Source organism: Hirundo rustica, chromosome 4 (genome assembly GCF_015227805.2).
Source record: "Hirundo rustica isolate bHirRus1 chromosome 4, bHirRus1.pri.v3, whole genome shotgun sequence".
Lineage (NCBI taxonomy): Eukaryota > Metazoa > Chordata > Aves > Passeriformes > Hirundinidae > Hirundo > Hirundo rustica.
Genome location: NC_053453.1, coordinates 324,688 through 337,580, shown reverse-complemented (window position 1 = coordinate 337,580; position 12,893 = coordinate 324,688).

The window sequence follows — 12,893 nt, the reverse complement described above, 5'->3', positions numbered from 1 at the left end:
GGGGATACAAACCTCCCTGGGCAGCACCTGCCAAGGCTAAATACAATCAAAGGAAAAAAAGAAAAAAATAAAATATCCCAGTCTAAACCAGTTGGACCTCCCAGCTTCATCTCTCCAGCAGAAGTGAGCAATGCAAAGACTGGGAAAAATGGTTTTCCCATTTTGGGGGTTTTATACCATCAACACCTGCACTGACTTCCTGAAGTTGAGGTTTTATGACTTGTTCAGCTCTTCCCTAATGCTCCCTGTCCCGTCTCTGACAGGAATCCAGTGATTAAAGGGTGGCAGAGCTGTAAAACCACCCAGGTGGCCACAAACATCAACTGACCACGATTAATCAGAGAGTTCTGATTCATTCTAACCCGCAAACCCCTGCAGCCCGAACTGACTCCACATAGCCCTGAGGTCACTGGGATGGGCTCTGGTCTCTGCTGCTTCCTCATTTCCAGCAGACAAATAAGTAAATAAATACATAAACACCTGAAGACCCTTCCACCAACTCTTCTGAACCTCAGCCATAACACGGGAATTGAAATCTTCCCAGAGCCACTGGTTCTAACAGTAAATAAACAGTGGAGACAAACTGCTGGAGAGTCCAGAGAGCACGGGGCTGCCCCAGGGCTGGAGCCAGGCTGGGAGAGCTGGGGGGGCTCACCTGGAGAGGAGAGGGCTCCAGGGAGAGCTTCCAGCACGTTCCAGGGCCTGAAGGGGCTCCAGGAGAGGGGCTGGGGACAAGGCCTGGAGGGACAGGACAAGGGGGTACCCACGGCAGGGGCACCTCCCACTGTCCCAGGCTGCTCCCAGTGTCCAGCCTGGCCTTGGACATTCCAGGGATCCAGGGGCAGCCACCGATTTTCCTCTGGGAATTCCTTCCCAAGATCCCATCCATGCCTGCCCTCTGGCAGTTTCCTGGAGTTCCTGTTCCACCGCCGTGGAGGAGCAGCCAGCCCACCCCTCTCTGCCCAACGCTGCCGGCTGTTCCCGGCCCTGGCTCATCCCTAAATCCACTTCTCCTCCTGGCAAACAACATTTCAACTCTTCCTTCATCAACTCAGGTCAGAGCAGCAGCCGATTTCTTTTCCTCTGCATGTGGACATTTGGAAAACGATATGCAAATCATGAGATCCCTGGAATGATCCTGGTAACTGGAGAAGCCACCAAGACCAGTTACTATTTTAAACTCCCGGCCAAGCACTGGGAATCTTCCACAGGAGCTGATCCAGCACACAATCAGCACCTTGTGGTGCCAGATCCTGCTCCAAACCTTTGCAGATCTCCATGGAGCTGTGCCAGGGAGGCTCAGGATGGATTCTGGGAAAGGTTCTTCCTCCAGAGGGTGCTGGCACTGCCCAGGCTCCCCAGGGAATGGGCACGGCCCCGGAGCTCCAGGAGCCTTTGGACAGGCTGGGATTGTTGGGGGGTCTGTGCAGGGCCAGCAGCTGGATCTGTGACCCCTGAGGGGCCCTGCAGCTCAGGAGATTCTGAGTTCTGTGATTCCAGGTACACCACAGGACGATGTGCAGCTGTAGTGCTTTTCCAGTCAGACACTCAAACCACAGCGGGTCTCTCCGCAGGGTCAGGCAGCCCTGGGCGAGGAAACGCAGCCCAGGACTTCCCAGTGCAGTTACTGATGGCAGTGGACTGCCCACCCCTGCAAGCGGAGCGGCTGCTGGTGTTGTTATTATTATTGTTATTATTATTATTACGGTTATCCCAGCCCAGCACTGCCTGGGGAGAAGCTGGAGCCTGCAGGGCATCACCTGCAGGGATCTGGAGGGTGCCCCGTGTCCCACTGCTGCCTGGTGCCTGCCAGGGCAGGGACAGGGTCACTCCCAGCCCTTCCCCACCTCCCTCCCTGCCCAGCTGGAACCCAGCCCTGATCCAGACCCGTCCAGCACTGGCAGGAAAGCAGGCGAGGAGCGCTGCCAGGCTCATACATCACACCCCACTGCCACCTCACAACCATTTACACTCACCAGGATTTTTATCCCCAAGCTCTTCCCAAGAAACCGGATCATTTGGGTTATCAACATCTCTTGACTGCACAATTTCACTTCCCTAAAAAGGACGCAACTTTCCCTGAGAGAGAAGCAAACACCGTCCAGAACTCAGAGCACCCTGTAACTGTCTCGGGTCAGCCCCGAGGGGCTGCAGGCACAACTCGGAGTGTTCCTGCGGGTGCTGGAGAAGGGAGACAGAAAGTCACCATCCTGCAGGAATTCAGCAGGAATTTCCTCATGGAAACCGGGGTCAGGCCTTGGCAGGGGCTGCCCAGGGAGGTTCGCAGTGCCCATCCCTGGAGGTGTCCAGGGAATTCCTGGAGCTGGCACTCAGGGCTCGGGAACAGGCACAGCTTGGACTCAGTGATCCCAGAGGGCTTTCCCAGCCTCCGAATTTCTGGGATTCTGGGATTCAGTCTGCCAGGGGAAGAGAATCATGAGCAACAAAGTGATTTCAGAGTTCTGTCAACCAACCTCCTTAGGCTCCCACCTCAGACTCCCATGGAACACACTCTGCCTCTGCTTCCAAGATGGAATAATTCCCACATTCATCTTTAACACAGCAAAGGAACCCAAGACCTTTGTGGATTTCTCTTCAGAGGAATGGTGGAGGCACAAAGGATGGTGAGAAACCCCAAAGGAGGAAGGGAAACGCTTTCTATGTAAATCCTGGAGCTCAAGGCCGGGCTGGATGTGGCTGGGAGCAGGCTGGGACAGTGGGAGGTGTCCCTGCCATGGCAGGAGTGGCACTGAAGGGGCTTCGAGGTCCTTTCCCACCCACAGCAGTCTGAGATTCCAGGATTCCATGATGCCAGCCCCTCCATTCTCAAATGACACCATGCCAGGAGCCCACCCCATGCCAGCCAGGGGACAGGACCTGTGGAAGGTTCTCCACCAAGGCAGAACCCTGGGACACCCTCCCAAGCGGCAGCACACAAATAAAACAGCTCCTTCGACATCAGGAGTTTACATAACTCCATTCTCATTCGGCACCATTCCCTTTGCTCCCTGCCTCCTTCATTTGCTCAATTCTTTTTGGAATCCCTGACTAAAGGCAAAGCAGGACACACCAGAGGCCTCGAGGCAGTGACCCCACCTCACTGGGGTTCCTCATTGCCACACACCCCCAAAGAGGCATTTCAGCTTCCTGAGACACCCCTGGCCCCAGCTGCTTATTGAAAACTTGCTTGGATACACTTAAAATTCACTGATAAAATTTATTCTCAACTAAAATATTTCACCAGTTTGCCAAGAATTTCCTTTTGTTTTCCCCTTGTGAGCTATGAAGATGAATTTCTTCATTATTCCTTAACATCTGACAAATTAAAGAGATCTCTGCATTTGCATTACAAAATCCTGGCACCACTGAGGCTGGAAAATCCCTCCCAGCCCATCCAGTCCCAGCTGTGCCCCATCCCCACCCTGTCCCCAGCCCAGTGCCCTGAGTGCCACCTCCAGGAGTTCCCTGGGCACCTCCAGCGATGGGCACTGCGAACCTCCCTGGGCAGTTCCAGTGCCTGAGCTCCCTTTCCATGGGGAAATTCCTGCTGCTGTCCCCCTGAGCTCCCCTGGGCCGGGCTGAGGCCGTTCCCTCTGCTCCTGTCCCTGTTCCCTGCGAGCACAGCCCGACCCCCCCGGCTGTCCCCTCCTGTCAGGGACTTGTGCAGAGCCACAAGGTTCCTCCTGATCCCCCTTTTCTCCAGGCTCAGCCCCTTCCCAGCTCCCTCAACCTCTCCTGGGGCTCCATTCCCTTCCCAGCTCCCTCAGCCCCTCCTGGGGCTCCATTCCCTTCCCAGCTCCCTCAGCCCCTCCTGGGGCTCCATTCCCTGCCCAGCTCCCTCAGCCCCTCCTGGGGCTCCATTCCCTTCCCAGCTCCATTCCCTGGACACGCTCCAGCCCCTCCAGGGCTCTCCAGAGCTGCCCCCAGGATTGCAGGGGGTCCCTCAGCAGGGCCAGCACAGGGGACAGTCCCTGCCCCGGGGCTGTGCCCACACTGGGGCTGTGCCCACACTGGGGCTGCCCTCGGCCTCCTGCCCCGCTGGGCACCCTGTGCTCGTGTCCAGCCGCTGGCACAGCACCCCCAGGGCCTTTCCCAGCTTTGCAGCCCCTCTGCCCCAGCCTGGAGCGCTCCAGGGCAGCCCCTGGCACTGGGCCTGGCTGTCCCCATCCCATGGATCCAAGCTGCCCCCATCCCATGGATTCACCCTGTCCCTGTCCCATGGATTCACCCTGTCCCTGTCCCATGGATCCAGCCTGTCCCTGTCCCATGGATCCACCCTGTCCCCATCCCATGGATCCAGCCTGTCCCTGTCCCATGGATCCAGGCTGTCCCCATCCCATGGATCCAGCCTGTCCCCATCCCATGGATCCAGGCTGTCCCCATCCCATGGATCCAGGCTGTCCCTATCCCATGGATCCAGGCTGTCCCTATCCCATGGATCCAGGCTGTCCCTGTCCCATGGATCCAGGCTGTCCCTGTCCCATGGATCCAGGCTGTCCCTGTCCCATGGATCCACCCTGTCCCCGTCCCATGGATCCAGCCTGTCCCTGTCCCATGGATCCACCCTGTCCCCATCCCATGGATCCAGGCTGTACCCATCCCACGGATCCAGGCTGTCCCCATCCCATGGATCCAGGCTGTACCCATCCCATGGATCCAGGCTGTCCCTATCCCATGGATCCAGCCTGTCCCCATCCCATGGATCCAGCCTGTCCCCATCCCATGGATCCAGCCTGTCCCTATCCCATGGATCCAAGCTGTCCCCGTCCCACGGATCCAGGCTGTCCCCATCCCATGGATCCAGGCTGTCCCCATCCCACGGATCCAGGCTGTCCCCATCCCACGGATCCAGGCTGTCCCTATCCCATGGATCCAGGCTGTCCTCATCCCATGGATCCAGGCTGTCCCTGTCCCATGGATCCAGCCTGTCCCCATCCCATGGATCCAGCCTGTCCCCATCCCATGGATCCGGCCTGTCCCCGTCCCATGGATCCAGCCTGTCCCCGTCCCATGGATCCAGCCTGTCCCTGTCCCATGGATCCAGCCTGTCCCTATCCCATGGATCCAAGCTGTCCCTGTCCCATGGATCCGGCCTGTCCCCGTCCCATGGATCCAGGCTGTCCCTGTCCCATGGACCCAGGCTGTCCCCATCCCATGGATCCGGCCTGTCCCCATCCCATGGATCCAGCCTGTCCCCATCCCATGGATCCAGACTGTCCCCATCCCTCTGCAGAGCTCCCACTGCTCTCCCAGCCCAGTGCCAGCTCCAGGAAACCACAGCCACGGTGGAATGCTGCTCTGCACCAAAAAGGGGCTGTGTTGGGCTTTTTCTTTAACAAAAAACTGCCCCTGGCAATAAAACCTTTGAAGGCCTCTGTGTCGGACAAATGTGCACCCGAAATGAAGAGCTCCTTCTAATGCTTCACTGAAGAGCTCCTTCTAATCCTTCCTGGCCTCTGAAGCTCCCAAAGAAAAGAGATGATATCAGGAGTACTTTGTTTTGATCATCAACCTTATCCTCACCCAGTATCTCGTTAAGCAGCCTCCTAATTGCTGCCCTACCCCACGCTAAGGACAGAATTTGCACGGCTTCTTGATTTAAATGTTACTTGTTTAATTAACTGCTCCACACCCAGACATGAAGAAACCGCAGCGCTTCAAAAGCTGCAGGAAAAAGCTGCAGAAAAGGATCCCAAGTGCCTTGGGAACAGAACAGCACAAAAAAGGTGTTTTTTAACAGCTCAGTGAGCGCACATGGAGCTCAACACATCCCAAAAATTCACCTCTACGTGCTGCTGGGCTCACGTCAGCTCTGAGGGCAGAGGAATCTCCCAGTTTGTGACCTGTATTTCAGCAATAAGTCAGCAGGATTGGCATTTCCAGCTGCTCCTCTGTGCTGACGGCCCCACGGAAGCAACAGCAGCCCCAAGGAACCCCGGGGGGACTCTGGGCTTCCCATTAAACATTAACCTTTGAGTGTGAGATTTGCAACTGCATTTGAGTATTAAAGCAGCAAAACAAAGTCCCGGGGTGCTTGAAGTGCTGATTTCCATCCCTCGCAGGACTCCAGGCTCCTCCCTCTCGGCCTGCCTGGCCCTCTTTGATGCTGTCTGCTCTAAGCAACAAGTGACATTTTCTCCTGGGTCAGCACAGCTGAACCCCACAGAAATCCCTGTGAATGACCAGGCTGTGGTCTCAGAGCGGGGTGCTGGTTTTTACCGGGGCGCACAAGCAGCGTTTCCCAGAAATCCCACTTTGGCCAAGCCCTTCCGTGGACCTCGGATATTTTCATTTTTGCTGCCCACACAGACGTAGGCAATGTTACAAAGGACACCTCTTTGTACTCTGAGTGAGGGCCAGCATTTGCAAACTGAGATTTCCTGCTGCACCCCAAGGGAGATCAAGGGCTGCCCGTTCCACAGACACCTATTTGATCAGCACACGGCCTCAAGCGAGCCAGCAGAACAACTGCTGAGCCCCTTTCCGGGCCCTGCAGCCCAGTTCAAAGCTCCCAGGGTGAGTTTGGGCTGTACCTGCACCAGAACAGCCCAGCCCCTCACGCACCACAGCTCCGACCAGAATATTCCAAGGCCCCTCCACCCAACGGAGCCAGAACCGAGCCCCAGCGAAGCAGAGCCCTCAGACAGGACGTGAAATAAACGCATTTTCATTCCCTCAAGCTTTTAGGGCATTACAGACACAGTCCATGTGAAGTTTAAGTTTTGCAGTTAAAAGAAATAAAGACACTTCAGAAGGAGCTCAGAATGGCTGAGGATGGAAAAGAGCGTCGAGTCCCGGCTGCACCCGATGCCCACCTTGTCCCCAGCCCAGAGCCCTGAGTGCCAGCTCCAGGAATTCCCTGGACACCTCCAGGGATGGGCACTGCAAACCTCCCTGGGCAGCCCCTGCCGAGGCCTGACCCCTTTTCCATGGGGAAATTCCTCCCTCTTTACCCGATTCCTCGGAATTGAGTAAAACACCTTTCCCAGGACGAGGCACCACCAGCCTGCTCCCCATGCATGGCACCACTTCACCTCTATTTATGAACCAGGCTTCATCCATCATAAAACATCCTGAAAGGAAAACAACCCCTGGGAACTCTCAGACCCACCCTTCGGAGTTCTGTGGATTTTACCGGGACAAAGAAACATCAAAGCTCAACCCGCTCTGGGAATCCCAAAGCAGCAGGACACACTCCTGACCTGAGCTCATGGGGTACTAAACCTGCACTGCTGGGGAAAAATGGGTTTCCTTTGCCATGCAGCATCAGCAGGAAAAAACATCATCAGCTGGATCATTCCCCCAAAGTGCTTCCAACACTGCTGCAGGAATGTGTGAGCAGGGAGGGAGAGCGGGGACGTGGGGAAGGACGGAGCAGCAGGAAGGGGACAGAATTCCGGCTGGAATGTCCATCCAACATCGGCTCGGAGCACTAACCCAAGGAGTCACTCACACCGGGACTGAACTCCCTCAGTCACAACCAAAACCACTCACAAAACCCACGGAATCTGAAGGGAGAGCGTTTCAGAGGACTGAAAAGGATGACATTTATTTTTCCATTAATAAAAATCCTAGAGACTGGATCAACACTGGGAAAATAACCGAGCATCCACCTTGCACAAAGTCATCAAGAGTTCTCTTGATCATGGAAGTGTTTGGGTGGGGCCTGGAGTCCCCTGGGATAGGGAAGGTGTCCCTGCCTCAGCAGGGGTTGGAATGACAGGGTTTTAAAGCCCCAAACCATCCTGGGACTCCATGATTCCCCCAGGAGTCTGCATGGGCCAACCCACAGGAATTGCAGCGATTTCCTCAGCAGGAATTGCAGCGATTTCCTCAGCAGGAATTGCAGCGATTTCCTCAGCAGGAATTGCAGCGATTTCCTCAGCAGGAATTGCAGCGATTTCCTCAGCAGGAATTGCCCCTCAGGCATTAAAACCTAAAGCCAGCAGGGCAGCGCTGCTCTCAGGCTGCTCCCCCGGCGCCGGCCCTGCTGGTTGGCTGCTGGTGATCCCACCTGCTTTTCCCAAAATAACACATTCCTCACCAGGGCACAGTCCACGGCTCCAGACAAACTGGGATTACACAACAGGATTTTCCCCACACGGCCAAAGTCTCCCGCGCCCTCCAGGCGATCCTGTCTCACTTCACTGCTCCTTGGAAAACTCCAGCATGGACCCAAAGCCCAAGGATACACTCAGTACCTCACCTTTTCTATTCTACAACTAAAACTAACTCAACACTTCTGTTTTGGGACTGCACTGCTTCATTCCAGCATATGCTTCCAGGTATTTGAGAGAACAGCACAGAGCAGCTCCAAGAACCTGGGAATCCCAGAGGCTGGAAAATCCCTCCCAGCCCGTCCAGTCCCAGCTGTGCCCGATGCCACCCTGTCCCCAGCCCTGAGTGCCACCTCCAGGTGACACCTGCAGGGATGGGCATTCCAAATCTCCCTGGGCAGCCCCTGCCAAGGCCTGAGCACCCTTTCCATGGGGAAATTCCTGCTGATGCCCAAAACTCATCTGTGAAAAACAAAGCTGGAGCGGTCATTTTTTACCTGCAAGACACAACATTCCTCGGCAGAGCTGCTGCCGGAAACGCTGGGAAAAGCAGGAGCAGGGAGGCCATGGACACGCTGGAAGCACTCCCACATTAACATCACTGCCCTGTACCAGTTATTTCATGCGGCAGAACAAAGATGACGGAAGGGAAGGAAACACAGGCGGCCTGAAATTGCCTCTTTTGCAAGAGGAAGTTACGGTGTAACAGCCACGAAATCGGGTGCGCTGTCACTGCTGGCACCACATCCCAAACCCCACACCAACATCTGGCACCCTAAAGCCCCAGAGAGCTTTTGGGAACTCCTCTGCTGCTTCACCCTTCAGTTTTCAGAGCCCTCAGTCACACGCAGCAGTCTGGGGCCAGCCAAAATTAAACAAACTTTCTCTAAAGCAGAAGGAAAAAACCCAGTAAAACATTGCTAAACTTCTGAGCTTTGGGTCCTCCCCATGCCAGCCACAGGAGGAGGTGGGGAAATCCTGTGCTCTGCCTTAAGGATCTCAAAACTCATCCAGTGCCACCCCTGCCACGGCAGGGACACCTCCCACTGTCCCACAGTGTCCAGCCTGGCCTTGGGCACTGCCAGCGATCCAGGGAATGATCCACAGCTGCTCTGGGCACCTGTGCCAGGGCCTGCCCACCCTGCCAGGGAGGAGCTTTTCACTAACATCCAATATCCAATCTAAACCTGTCCTTGCCCTCTGGCAGTGGGAAGCCATTCCCTGTGTCCTGGCACTCCAGGGCTGCTTCAGGGCCCCTCTCAGGCTCTCTCAGATGCCTCCAGATCCTGGAAGGTGCTGTGAGGTCTCCACACGACCTTCCCTTCCCCAGGCTGAAGACTGCCAGCTCTGCCAGGCTGTCTCTGGAGGTGCTCCAGTCTGTGTGAACGTGCCGGGCTCCTCTGGACCTGCTCCAGCAGCTCCACGTCCTGCTGATGCCGGGAGCAGCACTGAAAACCAGCTGCGCTGGGCATGTGCACAGCAACGACTTTAACGTGGCTCAGCGCTCCGGCCTTAGAGAGATCTCCATGGTTCTGAATCCCTTCCTGCTTCCAGCAGCAAACTCATCCACACGCTGTGGAAGAGGGAGAAGGTTCCCCAGGCAGAGCTCGGGGTCAAACGCCAGCGTCTCACAATCCCTGAATCGTTTAGGTTGGAAAAGCCCTCGGGGAGCACCCAGCCCAATCTCTTGTGCTGAGCAGCTCCCGGGCTGCCTGAGCCAGGTGAGGAGGCCCCAGTTCCTGTCCCTGCCCTGTCCCTGTCCCTGTCCCAGCCCTGCAGGTGTCCCTGCCCAGGCTGGGTCTCACCCAAGGTGCAGGTATTTACACTGAGGATGACTGATCCCAGTCAGCTCCCCAGATTCCCTGGGCAGCAGAGGAACGTTTCTCCAGCACAACTCAGCTACTTCAGACCCCTGCACGGACAGGGAACGAGCATCCAGCTCCTCCACGGACTAACAAAGGAGCCCTGAAATGTTACCTCAGGAGGGATTTACATCACAGAGGTGTGAACTTTGGGACAGGTTCCAGCCCCTGGAAAGCCAAGGCAGAGTATGAAACACATTGTTGGCAGGAGGGGAAATACTTAGAAAGTCACAGAAGAAAATTCAGGATAGACCATGGACAGGGCAACGTTAAAGAATGATAGAGTAAATCAGGGAATCATGGAATGGTTTGGGTGGGAAGGGACTTTAGAGACCATCTCATTCTAGCCATGGCAGGGAAAAAAGACTAGGGGAATGGAGAAGCAGTAAATAACAACTGAGCACAAAGAAAAACAATCTTCCAAGTGAAAAAGAAAAGGAAACAAGCTGCAGAGCTAAGCTGAAAAAACATCCTTTGGTATTTTCCAATATGCGAAATGGTGCAGACTGAGCACCTGCTCAGCGGGAATGGGGTGTCCTGGCTCAGGGGCTGAGGGCTCCCAGGATCACCTGGATATTCCATTCCCTGGGCTGAGCCTGACTTAACCTAACACAGTCATTGCTGTTGTCAACACCACTGCAGCCCCACTGCTGCAACCCTGCCACATTCCAGCCCCGTATTCCAACTGCCTGGCAGAACTTCCAGCAGTGGGACTCACGTTCAGTGAAACAGAAGTGCAGAGTCCTGGAATGGTTTGGGTTAAAGGGACCCCAGAGCCCCCAGTGCCACCCGTGCCATGGCAGGGACACCTCCCACTGTCCCCAACCCCGCCCCAGTGTCCAGCCTGGCCTGGGGCACTGCCAGGGATCCAGGGGATGACCCACAGCTGCTCTGGCAATCCCAGCCCAGGCAGCAATTCCTGATTCCCAAGCTCCCATCCAGCGCTGCCCTCTGGCACTGGGAGCCATTCCCTGTGTCCTGTCCCTCCATTCCCTGTCCCCAGTCTCTCTCCAGCTCTCCTGGAGCCCCTTTAGGCCCTGCCTGGGGCTCTGAGCTCTCCCTGGAGCCCTCTCCTCTCCAGGCTGGGCATTCCCAGCTCTCCCAGCCCAGCTGCCAGGACTCCAGCTCCTCCATGGCCTCTCTGGGTTCACTCCAGCAGGTCTCTGCTGTCAGGAGCTGCAGGCTCTCAGAGGAAGGGGCGGTGTCTGAGCCCTGCTCCCTGTGCGCCCGGCACCGGCACAGCCACGCCAGGAACACGCTGCACCGCGACGCCGCCGGTGCCACCCAGCCACGCCCCGGGTCAATGCCCAGGACAGCCCCGGCCCCGTCACTCTGCTCCCTCCCGGGTCCCACGTCCCGGCGCTCTGGCTGGTGCCGGCGCTGGCCCCGCGCCCGCGGCCGTGCCGCTGCCATCCCGCGCGGACGCGGTGCCAGCACGGGGCAGCCTGGCTTTGTGCCCGCTCCTGGCGCCGTGCAACCCTGCCCTTCGTCCTCCGCCTCGGGGACACCGGCACGGTTCTCAACCTGCGAGCTCGCAGGCTCAATTATCCTTCTCAAAAGAAAAGAAATCCATCCTAACATAAAAGAATTCAATTAAAGGGCGTCCCGGGGGATCGGCCGAGGGAAGAAAACACAAATAAACAGCTAAGGAAACACAACCACCTCATCCCACCCCGCTGCACGGCCGAGCGAGGAGCTGGAACGAGCTGCACGCTGTGCAAGGCTGCGAGCAACGGAAGGAAAGGAAGAAACTGCCACACAGAAAACCCCAAATGTCACAGCAGAGCCACCAGTGCCTCCTCTGAGGTGTGACAGAGCTCAGTCCTCACAAGGAATCAAAGGCAAAAGCGAAACTGAAGCAGCTCCTTGTGCTCTATTTCCTTCTTCCTTCCTGTGGCTGCAGCAGCCAGACCATCCCCACTCCTGCGGGTTTGTGCCTCTCCCAGCGCCAGGCTCTGCTGCTGCTGCTCCAGAAGCTGCCCAGGGAAATCAGAATCACGGCGGCTCCAGAGCCATCCGTGTCACTGCAGGCCACAGAGCTCCCAAACTGCGGGACTGAAATCCCAGTGCACCCCCAGGTCCCCAGCACAGGCACCCTGGAAGCGCAGCAGGGGCACTGCCAGCCCCACACAAACCCTGACTGAGCAATCCAAACGTGTGGGAAGTTTCCCTGCAAAGCCAAGCTTCCACAGGGCTCCAGCTCAGGCCCAGCTCCCTTCAGCACCCTCACAGATGAGCTGGACGTGGCTCGAGGGGACACCAGGGGGTCTGCAGGTGGTACAGAACTGGGAGCAGCTGCTGACTCCCCAAAGGCAGAGAGACCAGGACAAATCCAAGGGCCGGGAATCACCGGCTGTGTGAGGTTTGACACAGGCAGGTGCTGGACTCGGGGCAGCCCCGGATGCACCCACGGGCTGGAGAGCAGCTCTGGCAAGGGGGATCTGAGTCAGCTGTGCCCTGGAGCCAGGAGGAACATCCCTGTCCTGGGGAGCATCAGGGACAGCATGGAGGGAGGGACTGTCCCGCCCTGCACTGGGGTGGCCTCACCTCCAGTGCTGGGATTGCACACTTCCATGTAAAAACAACTAAAGCTGTCGGGGAGCATCCAAAAGAGGGACGTGGGGATGGGGAAGGCTCTGGAGGGGCCACACGAGGAGCGGCTGAGGGCACTTGGAATGTTCAGCTGCAGGAGACTGAGCTCAGACCTCCCCAGGGGCTGCAGCTCCTCCCGAGAGGCAGCTCCGGTCTCTGCTCCCTGTGACCGGGACAGGACCCAGGGAAGGGCTGGAGCTGTGCCAGGGAGGCTCAGGTTGGATTTTGGGAAAGGTTCTTCCCCAGAGGGTGCCAGGCACGGCCTCGAGGCTGCCAGAGCTGCAGGAGCTCCCAGGGACGCCAGGCTGGGATTGCTGGGGGGCCTGTGCAGGGCCAGCAGCTGGATCCGTGATCCCTGTGGGGAGATTCTGTGGAAAGCTGC